The sequence below is a fragment of the Dermacentor variabilis genome, chromosome 1, assembly GCF_050947875.1.
Source record: "Dermacentor variabilis isolate Ectoservices chromosome 1, ASM5094787v1, whole genome shotgun sequence".
NCBI classification, from domain to species: domain Eukaryota; kingdom Metazoa; phylum Arthropoda; class Arachnida; order Ixodida; family Ixodidae; genus Dermacentor; species Dermacentor variabilis.
Window position 1 is genome coordinate 113,437,045 of NC_134568.1, and position 16,224 is coordinate 113,453,268.

At 45.9% G+C, this 16,224-nt stretch overlaps 1 long non-coding RNA gene across 2 annotated transcripts in view; it reads left to right on the plus strand.

The window, feature by feature from the left end:
* Window positions 1–15,562, plus strand: part of LOC142583143 (uncharacterized) — a 92,472-nt gene extending 76,910 nt beyond the window's left edge. The window contains exon 4 of one of the 2 annotated variants that reach the window (XR_012828555.1): window positions 15,445–15,562. This is a non-coding gene — a long non-coding RNA (uncharacterized LOC142583143). Of the gene's footprint in view, window positions 1–1,719; window positions 1,904–15,444 lie in introns of those variants that run through there. The other variant, XR_012828554.1, reaches the window with a different exon arrangement.
* The last annotated feature ends 662 nt before the right edge of the window (window positions 15,563–16,224 follow it).

Below are 16,224 nucleotides of genomic sequence, written 5' to 3' on the forward strand. Positions count from 1 at the left end.
TCGATCGCAGCGAGTTACATTAGGTACAGGCGGAGCGGTAAAGCTGCATGGAATCCCGTTTAGCTGTTCACATATATGTTTATTCGCAACAAGTGGGGAACGAGAAGAACGTAGGAAAATCGACAGCGAAAACGGTAAAATCACAATTTACCGAAACCACAGAGCACAGAAAATATATAGACACAAAGGTAGATGGGACATGCCCGACAAAACAAATGCGCATTCGTAGCCTGTGCGTTTTCAAATCATTGAAGACTAACATGGACTTAATAAATAACCATGGCCTGGAAGGGTTCCCGTCCTCGCGTTGATAACAATGTGCTTTCCTATCACGAAAGTCACAATAAAGATATGCTCCGTCACTGTACAAACTGTCCACTCTGCACTTACGATTGCAACTTTTTGGACGGTCCGGCTTTTCATTTTATCCTGCTCGTCAGGCCATTAAACATGTCATCTTTATCTGCTTCTTCTCACTATACATTATTATCCCTTTGTTGCTATGCTATTCATGCGAAGGTTCGTGTGGGCCCAGCGTCTCAGACGTGATACGGAGAATACAATACACACAGAAAACTACTTTATGACAGTGGACAGGGCACAAGTATGCATGCAGACATACAAATGACAGCGGCAAATACCTAAGCATCACGGTCAACGACCAAAGCGATCGTGTTAACACTAACAGCCTCCGTCATCTGAAGCACGGCACATCGCGCTCTATACCCAACGTGCAGTGCTCACGAAGTCACCGACCACTCACTCATGCCGTTGCGGCCAACACAGGCGTCGGGCAACGTGTTGATTTATTCGTCCACGACTTGCAAGTAGGCACGTCGTAAGTGCTTGCGAAGGAAACTTCTCACGGACTGCTGGCAGAAGTGCGGGGTCATTGCGTCCTCCTTGCGGACCTGGTGGCGCCCGCACAGTGCGACGGCCCAGCAAACGGGGTTCGAAGCCCCGAGGGCCCGTTTTAAAATGATAACGTCGATGATGATGATGCCTTACTTAATGGCACAAACCCACTGTGGGGGATAGGCCCTGAAACGGGTGGTAATATCAGAAAAAAAAGGAAAATGAATAAATAATCGAAGATGAGAACGAAACAGACAATAAATGAAATAAAGTAGTGTATAATAAGGTAGTCAGCCTTGCATAGCCAGGAATAGTAACATGAACTTAATATTAAAAATACCTAAAGTAAAAGGTAGACCTAAAGAATGAGTACGCGGTAAATTTTGTATGATAATATTAATAATACTATTATCGTGAATTTGCGTTTTTGCTATTTGAATTTTCTAAACTGATAATATATTGAAGGAGGAATAAATCAATCATGTAAAATGGGAAATAATAATAACACATCTTCTTGTATCAGAGAGGTAACGTATAAGTGGCTCGGCAAACGTTCCTGTGGCTGTATCCTAATACTGCTGCTCCAAGTAAGAGTAGAACAGTACGGTATCAAGGCCACCCTAGATTACGATGCGGAATTTCCAAACATCGTCCTCGTTGAGTAGAAAACCGCCGACACGATAGTAAAAAGTGATCGATGGATTCCGGCTCGTTGCAGAGGTAGCATAAAGGGGATATACCGCCGGACCCCATTTGTGCAGGTAAAAATTTAATGTACTATGGCAACGCAGCCTTGTAAATGATACATCGCTCGAGAAACGGAGACGTCCGCCCACACAACTTCTTCTTGTTTCTTCCCTTCAGGTATTCGGTACACATCACGGGCAAAACCGAAACTAAATCATGAAAACTAGCCAAGAACTTGTGTGGGCACCTGAAATCATCTGTGCAAAGGGAAGAACGAGCAGGTGAAAACAAACTAAACCTGAATGTGTCAGCGTATACGTTCACGGGGGTGCGCGCGCCGTATGCGTTATTCAAGTTGAGACGCTGAGTCTCCTTTATCTTCTGCACCACCGATGGCTTACGTTTGATACAGCGCTCTCAAGTGCAACTCACATAAGAAGCAAGTTTTCTTTTGTTGTACCTGTTGGCTTAAAAATTATTCCTTAGTGCAGTTTAAAGGCACTACCACAGCCTGTACGCATCGCCTCAACCGTTCTGGAGCTGATGGTTTTGATTACAGATATGGCACCGACACTGGAGCACTGGTACTACTAGTCAAGCCACAGTGCGCCAAAATCCACCACCGGCCCACACCTGTGATAAGCATTAGAGGAAGTGGGCATGCCTATCGATACGCGTTTCCGGAAAGACCGACTACAAAATGTTATATGAACGAACCGAACACAGTCGTTCGTACTTTCAATGATTGTGACGGTGTGCGGAGTGACGCAACACACACCGGTTGTAGTTACATGGCAAGCGAGCTATTGGTGAAATGCTGACGTAGTTGACACTTAAAAAAAAAAAAACAAGCTTCGTGTCCTCCTACCTATGCTCTGCCCATGTCCTTTTCCTCCAATCTCTCAACCCCCCCGTCTGGCCGCCGTTAAGGTGCCAGCGCTAAACAGTTCGTGCGGTCCACCGCTACTACCCTTCTTCATCTTTCGGTTATTAGAAAAACTAATAAATAAATAAATAAATAAATAAATAAATAAATAAATAAATAAATAAATAAATAAATAAATTTACTCGCTACCACTTCAAGGCAATGCTCGGTAAGAGGTCTTACAGTCTTCCTTAAAATTCACACGTTACGAAAGCAGCCTAGTCGAGCCACAAGGTGAGCAGGGGTATGAGAAAAGCGGCGTGCAGCCCGAGAGAATCTGCGGACCTCGCCATGGCTTAATCGAGCAAGCGGTCGCCCCATTCGCGTTATGCGTTACGCTACAGCCACGCACAGTGCGCGTCCGTGTACACATGTATGCCTCCTCTTCCGGCCGGAAGGGGCGCCGGCCACTCAAGGCGGGTCGTTCAACCTCCCGACAGCTGCCGGCGGCGCCATCAGTAGCGCCGCTGTCGTGGTCAGCTGCAGATCGCCGACCCGGCTGCCGCCGCCGGTGCCGCCGTGCTTTCCCACTGAGCGGCTCCAGTCGCGAGGCGTGCGATCGCGTTTCTGCCGCGCGCCCGAGCATCGTCCGGCCAGTCGCCGCTCGCGGCTGCGGCCGTTCGCCTGGCCAGTTTCTTTAGGCGCGGGGGACAGCGGGCGATCGCCGCTTACTCTGCCGCGAGCCATTCATGCTAAGAACAGTCGAAGGCTGTATACACTATTACCGCGGTGGGCTCACTTCGTAATGGCGCACATTCTCACGCTCTGTCCCGGTTAGCTTTTGTTGAATCTGAAGCTTATGACGACCGAGGTAATTGTTTAGTGTAGCTCGTGATTTTTCTACAATGGAAAACCTCCACATTTGCAGTATCTCTTTGGTTCCCTAAGTGGTATTATTAAAACAGCGCTAATGAGCCATGACTATATACTCGATACGTTTAGTTCCAAGCGAGAATCGGAAGAGCCCCCGGCTCGCCGGCAAACAGCGAAAGAACGTTACTGCAGTCATAGGCGGAAAGTTTTCATTTTCCCAGGGGAAGGGGGGTGGGGCGGAGACCAGGCTTCCGAAACCCGTACACACACACAGACACACACACACACACACACACACACACACACACACACACACACACACATATATATATATATATATATATATATATATATATATATATATATATATATATATATATATATATATATATAGTAATTTCATCAGAAGTCAACAAACACTGACGACCAAGGATCATAGTCCTTGGTGTCAGTGTTTGTTGGCTTCTGATGATATGACTAATAAAATCGGGCCCCTCGGTTAACCCCCTTTCTTCTCGTTTATTACATAACGAGGGTCTCGAATCCGGCAACATTGATGCCTTCAGGTAGCATATGGGCGTTTATTGACCAGTTGCCTTCACTTAAGAAGATCACGTTCTCATGACGCCTGCGGCAACAAGGACGTTCCACGTCTGCCGCCAAGGTCTGTGAGTGGTGGAGCTGGCTAACACTCCCAGGGTTTACTAGTACACATAAGTACCCAAGAAAGTGGATGGGGAAACAGCGCCGCGGTAGCTCAATTGGTAGAGCATCGCACGCGAAATGCGAAGGGTGTGGGTTCGGTTCCCACCTGCGGCAAGTTGTTTTTTCAACCACTTTAATTTCCATTAATATATCATTTCTTCATTCCATTTATTAAGCACAACTAATTTCCCCTATGTTGTCCTTGGTTTCAGTGTTTGTTAGCTTCTGATGATATGACTAATAGAAACGGGCCCCTCGGTTAACCCCCTGTCGTCTCGTTTATATATATATATATACATATATATATATATATATATATATATATATATATATATATATATATATATATATATATAACATTAGTAACAGTTGCACTTGAAGAAACTTCGTGTGACCTCGAAGAATTGTTCTCTGATGTGATGACCTTATATGAGTATCTACAAGACCTCGTAGTAGGAGACAGTTCAATTTCACAGCCTGAGTCTTCTCACACCACCAAGAATCTCGCGTCTCTCGGTGATGTAATCTTCCTTCGTGTATTTGTGGTATACTTCCCTATCACTAATAGTGATTGGCCTTTCCCGAGAAACTGCAGGCTCATCTCTTTCTCTCTCTTATTTTTTAAAAAAACCGTGAGTCTGAGTATAAGCGCTGCTGCGCATGACCGCTATTGATTCTGATTTCAAGTGAATCCGGCTTGGCGCCATTTCGGTTATTAAGTGAATTATACAGGGTGTCCCAACTAACATGCACTAAGTTTTTAAAAAGGAGCAATCGTGTTACTCGAATGATACCTAGTGCATAGTTTTGCCAGTACAGTAAAGTAGCCGTCAGTAATCTTTTCGCTACTGAGATTTATTTAGGTAATTGTAATCAGTTATCTAACTCGAGAAGTACTTTCCTAGTTATCAAATTGTCAATGAGGCGTTTGTAGGCACCCCCAAATGACATCCTACTGTGGTGTTTTTAGTAACGCACTAATGGTGTACTAATTTTTTCCGGCTGGTAAAGTAACCCCACGAAATATCAAAAATATCACGTGACTGCGCTCCCACCCGCATCATAACGCAGTGCCCTCAAATAAGCTGATTGAAACCAACTGCATTGCCTGTCGCACACCCGACGAGACAGCACATCACCTTGATAATGGTGCGGAAGGAGCACCAACAGCAAGTTTCGCGGTTTCGCAGCTATTCCTTCCTCTCATTTCTAAGTCACACTTATTATCCGTCTCGCAAAGTCGACTGATCACATTGATAACAAAAGCCCCTTGATAACGTGGCCGAGCTGCCGCTCTTACCACGCGCGAAACGCGAAAAGCAACGGAATAGGCAGAGAGAGAGTGAGAGAGAGAGAGAGAGAGAGAGAGAGAGAGAGAGAGAGAGAGAGAGAAAACAAACATTTAATAATGCGAATCAGTGAGAAAGAGTTCTTTCTTCACCCATTTGAGGCGGGTGGCCTCCTCAGTCCAGGTAGCCATTGGTCATTGCTGCTTCCCTGGCCTGGTTCACCAGCTTTCGCTGGTCCTCCAAGTCAGGGCCCCCAGCATGGCCTCCCACTGAACCCAACAACCAAGAAGTTTAATCAAGAACCGAAAACAATAGCACAGAAAACCACCAAGAACCGTGGAATAGGCATGAAGTGTTTCAACATCCCGACTCTGCTCGCACCGCATCGAAAGAGTGCGCGCGCAGTTTTATTGCTATGTTTCGCGCCAAAAACTTCTTTCGGACTAAAGCCAAATAAAAATGACGGTTTTATTTTTCATCAGAGTGTATACCTGCTGCAAAAACAAGCTCGTGGCAAAAAATAAAAGGGAATGGACAGACCGGGGAGCGACCCACGTGTAGAGAAAAGGCAAAACCGATGCGTTCAAGAAAGTAAATGTACCACTTTTAAATGAGCTGAATTGGCAATCAGGACGTCTGCACAAGAAACAACAGAAAAAGAAAACCATCAGATTTCAGCGTGCTTTTATTATCTGTGCATTCGTAAGCGCCGTTGATGCCTATAGGACCTGTTTGAATAGGTGTCCTTCTGCAGCTACGTAGTGCAGAGACCGCTTTACCACATCTTCAGTGGCTTTCTTGATGACCGACGCTCGAATTCTACGGCTGACATCCGTTATACTTGTCTTAAGCTAATCTGACGTGCGTCTCGATCATGTAAGCACGCTCTTTCAGATAAACTCAAAGAAAGAAATCGAGTGGATAGAGGTCAGATTACCGAACCAGCCATGATGTTGCTCGAAAAGTCCGGTGACTCATCGGCTTTTGTGAGAACCCAGTTCAAGAAATCTAGACGATTTTGCAGGTCCCTATCTTCCAATATTGTTACTGGTTAAGGTGGTACGTGTGAAAGGCCGAGTCATTTAGAATCCTCCAAACTGATGACTTCAAAATTGGTATCTGGGCCGCCACGTCCCGCATGCTAGCCTGAGGGTTTGAGGCCATACGTGCAAGAACATCCATGCGTAGGCTAGGATTCAAAGATGGAATCCTCCGTCACTGTTTCTTGAAGCTGACGGTTTGTCTCAGGTTTTCATAATTTCTGATTACAGTCGATGCGTTTGGTCTACCGCCACACTTCCATGGCTAATATATATATATATATATATATATATGTGTGCGGCCTTCCTCTTGTTGTCATTCGCAGATCCCAAAGCAAGCATCACGTTTACCTTCTGCTCAATAGAGAAAGACACGGCGACTGGGACGAAACAAAACGCACATTTAAACCTTTACAGTGATGTTGTCAATTCGCTTTTGTTGTGATTGGTATTGTGAAAAAAAAAGCATCTGTGCACTTTATCTACGCTGAGACAACAGCTATGACAGCTTGTTTCCAACTAAGACCAAACGCGATGTGTTGCTTCGAGATAAGGCTCGATCACGATCTTTTTCTTTATTTCCTTTATTTCGTTCTAACTCAAAGAGGGCCTGTTCGAACGCGTTGCTTTATGATGCGGGTGGGAGCGCAGTCACGTGGTATTTTTCATATTTCGCGGAGTTTATTTGTCTGTCGGAAAAAATTACTACGCAAATAGTACGTCGCTGAAAATGCCGCAGTTAGATGCCCCTTGGATGTACCTACAGATGCCTCATTTACCCTTTGATAATTTGGATAGTACGTCTCGAGTTAGGTAATTATTTACAATTATACCTAAATAACTCTCTGGAATGAAAAAAAAATATTGGCGGCTTCTCCACTGTACTGGAAACAATATGCACTCGCTTTTCCTTGAGTAATGCAATTGCTTTTTCTTTTCTTTAAACCTTGGTGTATCATAGTTAAATGAGACACCTTGTATATATTTATGACCTCTGCGTGCAAGTGATGGTTTCTAAAATCCCGTTTAAAGTTGTAGCTGATTAAAAGAGTTTCTCTTTTTTTTTTCGTGAGTCGTTAGCATTGCTTACTGGAAAGAGAAGCAACACTGAAACACATATCATTCGCGTGCGTTTCACACGCCATTGATAAAGACTCTGCCGAAGGTGTCACTGAAGTCTGCAGGTCTTTTTCAGCGTCAAAAAATGCATGCAAAGGATTTTGAAGTGAGGTGAACATACAGCAACCTATTCATTCTCTAGGGAAAGGCTATCTATACCTTTTGAAATAATTGTTAATTTGCTACCTCCTCTTTAAAAAATGAATCAATTCTAGCGTTCTACGTGCCAAAACCACGATTTGATTATGAGGCACCCCTTTTTCAAAAATATAATAAGCTTTGTCCTGTGTATATATTTAAATATATTGTGTATGTGCAGGGCTTTTAAAGTGGAAATTTAAAACAATGTTGAAGTGCAAAAATACAGATGAAGCAACCGCCATTGATGCTTCTGATGGGCTTGTCATCCTACTGTCAAGATTTGAAGAAATAAAGCGAAATGATGAATTAAAAGCCATGCACGTCCGCGCCAATAATGATGCACTAAGCTATTAGCCAAAATAAAATTTTAGGTGAAAAGGTAGAGCCAAGTCAAGAGAAACCTCAAGCGATGTGGGTGACAAAATTCCGGTAATGACATTTGAGGTGTGTGTGTGGGGGGGGGGGGGGGGCGGGGTAGCCTTCGGCATCGCCGGAGGGGGCTCGCCCCCACACCCCTGGTAAACTCCGGAGGGGGCTTGGGCCATCACTCACAGACCTTGGCGCCTTGATGCCTTCAGGTAGCATATGTGGGTTTATTGACCAGTTGCCTTCACCCAAAAAGATCACCTTCTCGTGACGCCTGCGGCAACAAGGACGTTCCACGTCCTCCGCCAAGGTCTGTGAGTGATGGCGCTGGCTAACACTCCCAGGGGTTCTACTAGTACACATAAATACCCAAGAAAGTGGATGGGGAAACAGCCCCGCGGTGGCTCAATTGGTAGAGCATCGCACGCGAAATGCGAAGGTTGTGGGTTCGGTTCCCACCTGCGGCAAGTTGTTCTTCATCCACTTTAATTTCCATTAATTTATCATTTCCTTATTACATTTATTAAGCACAAGTAATTTCCCTTATGTTGTCCTTGGTGTCAGTGTTTGTTGGCTTCTCATGATATGACTAATAATAATCGGGCCCCTCGGTTAACCCCCTTTCTTCTCGTTTACTGCATTCTAACATGTAACATATAACACGTAATGCAGGGAGTGTCCTGCATTAGAATGCGGGACACGCAATACGCGCCTCCACTTAGCGAGCCCTCCTCAAGGTGGCCTTTAGTGAGTTGGCCTTTATACTTGCGGTTTCTGTTTTGATTTTTTTGTCGTTTCTTTTTTCCTATCTTTTTGTGAATTTGCTTCGTGAACCGTCGAATGCCGCATAGAACACGTACAGCGCAGTATACCCGCCGTGGTAGCCCAATGGATATACGGCGTTGCGCTGCTGAGCTCGAGGTAGCGGGTGCGATGCCGGCAGCGGCGGTCGCATTTCGATGGGGCCTAAATTCAAAGATGCTCATGTGCTTAGATTTACGAGCACGTTAAAGCACCAAGAAACTGCCGATCTTTTTCCGTGGGTCGAACTGAGGATCCCGGGGTGCAGAGAGCACCACGACGCACCCACTGACAGCCTTCAGAATTCCACAGAGCTGCTGACCCCTTGCCATGGAGACCGGTGGTATGCAGCTTGGACTTCACCCGCGACGAAAGAGGAAGGCGACGCGGTTGACGTCAACACCTGTTTCGCCTCGTTCCTGCCAAAGAGGTTTAAGGCAGAACCGGCCTATTGCTGGAGAGAGAGAGAGAGAGAGACTGGCCACCAGTCGCCCCGGTGGTCTGGTGAACCCTTCGGCACCGCTGCTTGTATGCTATTATCTGCTATATATGTAGATACTGTATGAAGATTTTCGTATCCTCTTCGTCTGTTCCAAGAGTCCGTCTCTCGTCCTGGACCCCGAGTCGCAATAGTAGAGGCAAGTTTCCGGCTGCAGTTAGTACTGGCGCATGTAATTATTTTATTCCAGCAAGACCGTTTCCGGGGGAAGGTGTCGTCTTAGTTAACAAATAGCACGCATAGCACTATTGGAATGAAAGACTGTATGACTAGTTACCTACTATCACACGTAATACGTTAGCTTATCTGTTAGCCAGTCGCCTATTTTCTTAAGAACAATCATATTATCACAACCAATCATAACATAACAAACACAACTGCTTTACACGTTGGTTTGTTGTATTTGTGCGCCCCAGATCGCATCTGTAACGCCTAAACAGACGCGAGACATTTCCTGCAGTGGCTAGAGTAAATCCATAATACAAGGTTTCAGAATATGCACCACAGGCCGTGTGCAGGTGTTCTGGCACTCTCTTTCTCTATTGTCTTCTTATCTTTCTACGCACACATATCTTCACTACACACACACACACTGAACGGCTCTAAAAATTTTAATATTTATTTTTGTCTCATTAATTTTCCATATTTCGTTCATTTTTCTGTTTCTCAATCTCCACTGTCGGAAGTAATTTCTGGAAAGTACCTGGGACAGCCAGTATAAAGAGCCAGAGGTAAGCGTTTACGCATTTGGCACCCGCCTATAAAATGCGGTCGCGTGCGTGCCCGGAAATCAAAATTTGTGAGGTGTGAGCTGACGATGAACAGCCGGGAATGCCTTTCGCAGGTGGAATCGCCGCGCTCCGCGGCCACCATTTAGTCGAACTTTCCCTCTGGCACAATTTAGGCGCATCGTCAGGAGTGCCGTAGATGAAGTGGTGCACTCGGGAGAGAAAAGCGAAAACTGGAGCAAGAAGCGAGCGAGAGAGAAAAGCGGCCACAGTTTCTCCGAGAATAACGGTAAACAGAGACTGTGGATGGAGCCGCCGGCTTTGAGAAAGCCAACGGTGCACAAAGAAACTAGCCGAAATTTAGGGCGCATGCAGTATTACGCGCAGGCGTAAAGCACGAGGGACTCTGCCGAAATAGCCACTCTCGCGCTTTCCCCCGATCAGCGGCGTCGTGACGGGGCCGGACTGTCATTTCCTTCCGCGACGCGACCGCGTGCATCCTGGGTTGGCTTTCACCGAATCGTCTTCTCCTCCGCTCGCTGTACGACGCGAGAGAATTCCGCCTACTACGGTTAAGTTAGTGCGCAGGAGTGTATGGCGCGCGCCCGCGTCACGTGGCTGTTTCTTCCGGCATCGCCCAGCTGCCCGAAATCGCTCAATGTAAGCTGGATGAAAGCGTTTCTCTCTCGGTTGCCGCGCGCACTGGGTGCCTAAAATGCGCTGCAGTGCAGGACTGCGTGAGACGTCGTCCACAAACACAGACAAAGTCAGTTTCGACGAGAAATGGAAGCGACTGCGTAACATAGATTCATTTGCCATTTGAGCGCCATTTTTCTGTATTATAGGCAATTGCTATCGTGCGTATTATGCGATTCTCGCGTGTACGTACATACATACATACATACATACATACATACATACATACATACATACATACATACATACATACATACATACATACATACATACATACATACATACATACAAAGAGCGTGTAAATATCCTACGAATGTGTCGACAATGTGCATGTAAGTATATCGAAAGCGATAATGCAAGTCCTACGTTCTCGGCAGCGTGAAGAGTAGATGCTACTGGAAACAATGAAATATATAACCGTGGCGTACGAGGCCTTGCCGCTCTGTCCTGCAAGATGATCCCAGAACGCCATCACGCAGCGCCGAAAGGCAAAACGAAGCATGCTCGCGTTATCACGTTTCATTCTTTGACTATATATATATATATATATATATATATATATATATATATATATAATGTTTGTGTCTTTGTGTTCGTCCGTCTGTGTGTTTGTGTGTGTGCGCGCGCTATGACACCGCAGCGATAACTCGAGTATAACGGGAAAGCACTGCGTAGTACACGCAATGCTAGCGTATGCTAGTGCCTAGTGGCCGTCCAGCCTTCCGAGAGTATGGGCTGCGAGTCCTCGATAACTCTTCGTTTACTAGCTCACTTCATGACAAATGCACACTTCATCAGACAAATACTCAAGCGGGAAACGTCTCTATACTGTCGGACAGAGCTGCAAGTCTTGCGCGTGTGTGGCGCACGTGGTCTAGTCGTAGCGAACAATACCTGCATAAAAAAAATTTGAAAAAGTGAAATGTATAACGGAAGAATCAAATAAATAAAACTGATAAACAGGCCGATTGACAGTAAATCACAGAGTGAAAGACTGAGAATGACGTCATTTCGATTAATGGGTCCATGAGCGATTATACCGGGGAACTCCTTCCAGACGAATTAGCCTCACAAAATGCCATGGTACGGTGAGTGCTTACGCCGACACCAGTGAAATAAAGGGGAAAATACGGTTCGGGCATAGTAGAGCTGGCGCCTCCTAGATGAAAGAGGCTCCTGCCTCACCGTCAGGCCCCATTGTCCTCAAAATTTCTTCTTTTCGTCGTTGTCCTCTTGTCGCCGTCCGCATTTTTTTCTGCGCTGCCGCCTTTTTAAATATGTACCAACACGCCCCATTTGCCACATTAATTTCTGTTAATGCAATTTCACTTGACAACAGTTGTTATTGCTGCGGAAAGCCCGCGGCAAGGGGCTCCCGTAAAGGAATACTGGCGTATGATTTAGAAGGCGTACAAGGTCTACTACACGCCTCTGGCACGTAAAAGGATTGTATTTCGAAAGTGTGGAGGTTGTGAAGCGCTTATAACTTATATTTTAATGCGAACGTTGGTCTCGGAACGCCCAACTTGGCGTCATCGACATGGTCGTGACGCCGCAGTGCAACAGTAAGGCAAGCTATAATGACGTTCTTCATAAAAAGGTTTATGAAAAAGAGTGCCGCGCGCGCGTTTCTTCTGGCTGCGCTGGCGTGTGGAAGGAACGCGGAGAATCAATGCGTCATGACGTCATGCCGCATGCTTCCACCTCACGAGCGAAACAGAAACTGGTTTGTAGAAACAAATATTGTTATAAATTATTTATGGCACTCTGACGCTTGCCAGCATTTTCTTTTTCTACGGAATTTAGAGGGTCTTAAATTTCACTAGTGAAAAAACGAAAGAGAAGAAACGCAAGAGGACAGAAGACAATTCGAAAATGTCGTGTCAGTACTGTTTAAAGCGAATAGGCTGGTATAGGAGCGAGCAGGGAGAGGGTGACGAGCGACCATTTTTCTTTAGAGAACCGTCATGATGATGACGACGATGTATGTATGTGTACTCTGCGCTGTGGGTGTATAGAGCAGTCTAGTGAACAGGAGGAGGATGGGGGGCAGCGAAAGGGGCACTTCAAGGAGGAAGCCAGCCATGCGGTGCCTTTGCTGTGCGATGCTCTTCTCTATCTGCGTCCCTTTTTTTGCCGAGTTTGAACGTCGGCGACGGCCGCGGAGTGCGCGCTCACGACCGCGACGTCGCGGACGCAGCAGGAAGGAAGCGGCCGCCGCACTGCTCGAGCGAACAAAGCCGCCCGCGTGCCGGCTCTTGAAAAAAAAAAAAAAAAGAATAGGCTTCGCGACAGTGCAGCTTTGGGGGCCGCCACCACCGCTTCCGCAGTCGCCGCTGTTCGTGCGCGTGGCGGAATTCGTGCGTTGCCGGCACCGGATGCGCGGGCTGCACACGCGTGCATCCACGGGGGCGCTGCACCAGAGGGAGGGATGGGAGCTAGCTGAGGGCAGCTGTAGTTTTGTGCCCATCTGGTCTGTTCTTTTTTTTTTTTTTTTCACCTTCGCTTGGGAGGGCTAATACCAGGCTCGAGGCAAATTAAAGCTTGACTCGCGTGCGATGCTCTGGCCGCTACGAATTAGAAATTTGCTAAATGCCCCCGTACTTAGACATGCAACGTGATAACAGTGGTCTAAGACGCAACGTCGCTGAAGCTGTTTGTACAAGGGGACTTGTCTTTGTCATGGCAGGAGGGTTGAAAGGGCTCCAACAACAGTCTTTGCTCGACCACCTGTCATGGCTTCGAGCCTTCATCTTTCTGCGAATTTATTTCTGTCTTGTTAGGATACAACGCCCGGCGATGTCCGTGCCGTACGTGTTGCTAACCGCGCCCGCTCTAATTGCAAAATATGACCATTTAGAGGCCGTTAAACAGAAAGTGGAGGAACAGGACTAACTTAAACCTATATGCCTGGCATTCTAGTCCGAGTGATGAGGATGGAAGATAAAGACACGCACGGGCATTTGAAAGGTACACGGAGGTACAAACTGAACGAGCTTTGCAGGAACTGCGTCCCACAGTCTCATTGTGTGGAAAGCCGATGCGGTGCATCCCAGTGGTCTAGGACATTATAGTTGTCGAGGCTCCAGTTATGCGACACAGATTCGAAGCAATCTTTACAGAAGCCTTTTTGAGGTTGTGAATCGTTTGCAAGTACAAATTAGGTGCTAATGGTGGGACCGAGCATTCTGCCTGAATCTGGAGCTGCAATGCAAAGCATGTGTTACGACGATCAAGGGCCGAAAACTAGTTTTCCCTCGAGCGAAAATTATTTCCTGTTATGTTTAAATTTTTTTTTCGTCCGAAATTGATTATGGTCAACTCTAACATCGAAGAATTATGGCCACTAGTAAGACCACGTAAGTGGACTGACTGGCAAAATGCAAGAAAAAAAAACGGCTCTCTTGGTAGAAATTGCCAATTGTTGTCCGATGCGTACTTGCTATTACGACACACTCCACAAGCATAGGTTACTGCCGAAGGTCGAGGAAGCCAACACCCACTCGATGACTCGTGTCCATAATTATGATGCTTTGCTTCAATCGTGTTTCTCGTTGATGGATTTTATTTGTCTTTAAACATCATTAATAATATAAAATATCACTTTGACTTCCTCAAGCGTTAGAACTTTACACAAAAAAAGAAGAAAAGAAAAAAAAAAACTCAGGGAGAGACGGCTGTTTGTGTCTACTCTTATGGTCCCCTCGGAAAGGCAGTTAAGTCGCTCTTCGTCGAAGGCAAAATCCGCGAGCTTGGGCCATGCAAGGCAGATTTTCTACTGTTTAATTTTTTTTCGAGTGAACGCCCAGTTCGCTTCGTTGGATTCCTCACAGAATTGCCTCATTGATGCACTGTCCTGATGAAAAACTGTCCTTGCGAATGTGGCAACGTAAAGGAAGATGTACTTCTTATATTGGAGCGCTGTAAACACTATGGAGCCAAGAAGCCCACAGAGGTCAACTGAATAGGCCTGATCGGAGTCCTATGACATAAAAGCTGTTGGACGCGTGGGAAAGAAATATTTTAGTGTGATTAGCAATCTTATCATAATTCACGCACTTTCCGGTACAAGCACGTCACATATTTTCGCCCATAGGAATGAAGCGTTGACAGCGATTTCGACAGGTCCGGTATCTTGAGGGAACACAAATTATGGAACTTCCAACATTAAAAAAAAGATAAAGAAGAGCGATGTTCGTGAGCCATACCTTGCAGCAGAAATCCTTCTAAGACTTTGTTATAGACCTTGAAAGAGGTACACTAAAGCCCTCACTAGTTGATGCATTCCAATGGAGCAACTGTTTGTGTTCCCGAAAAGCTATAATTGTCCCTGTGGTAGCCTCGAATTACTGTCTCTCGGCTGAGAAAACGCGGAGAGTAGTATAGGTGTATATGATGACTCGTTCAAACTCTAATGAGCACATACCCTTCTGCAGTGCTTCAGTGTTGCTCGGGTGTACATTCATATCTACGTGCGTTAGGAAGTGGCAACTTCATTCGTACGGATTGACGCACTCTCCGTGACTGCTGCTGAATTCTCAAGTAACAGCGCCATTTCTCGTGCGGAGTTTATCACACGATATGCCCTTCCAGCTATTTTGCTGAGTGCTTAGCTGAGATAACAGCTTTAAAAATTAGCACGAGTGTCTACATTTTAGAAAAAAAAAAACATTAAGAATTACGCTGATCCCACGTACTGTGGTAATCGACGTTATGTAAAGCATTGCGCAGGCAGCTGGCTATTCAGTCGGTGATTTTCCTGCATACTCATTTGTTCTAGAAAGTACGGCGAATACGATGACCACCCACGCTTCACAGCTCCAGGGCCAAGGTCAGATCACCACGACCCCCGCCGAGCGGTTCATTTCGGCCCTCAACCTAATTTTGTCGTCAGAAAGAAGCCGCCTTCTTCCTAACCACGTGAATGAGCTGCTGAATTGAATTCTGGGGTTTTACGTGCTGAAACCACGTTCTGACAGAGTTTACAGAGTTGTAAACTTGATAGTTTCGTTTTCTGAAAATTTTCGATTTTTGCCAATTTTTAATAAAAACTTGACGACCTAAATCAGAAATTCGAAACCAACAGTCACTCGATTTTAAATTTCTCTTTTAAAGGCAACAAACCTTGACAAATTTGGTGCAGTGGTTGTAGAGAAAAACGAATTCTCCTTGTACATGTATTTAGATTGGAGCGCCGGAGCTAAAGCTTCCTCTTAAGTGAAGTAATTACTGGCAATATTTGTCACGAGAGTTGGAGTCACAGACAACGTTGCTAGTCATGCGCGAGACATCAATGATACAAACTAAAGGTCAAATATGACAGTCACTTCTCGTCTTCCCTCAGCAATCTCATGACATGACATGCCATGCCTTTCATGTCATGTAATTTGAGCTATTCCTGCCGTTCCGGCCATGACATGAAAGGCATGAACTGGCATTGCTGGGTAATTCGCTAGGCCCTTTTGTTACGCAGGGTTCCTTGCCGTACCTGCGACCGACCTAGCGGCAGGACTGCACCTGAACGCTCCTGATGAGGCCGCGGGCGCCCTCTCTTGTCGAA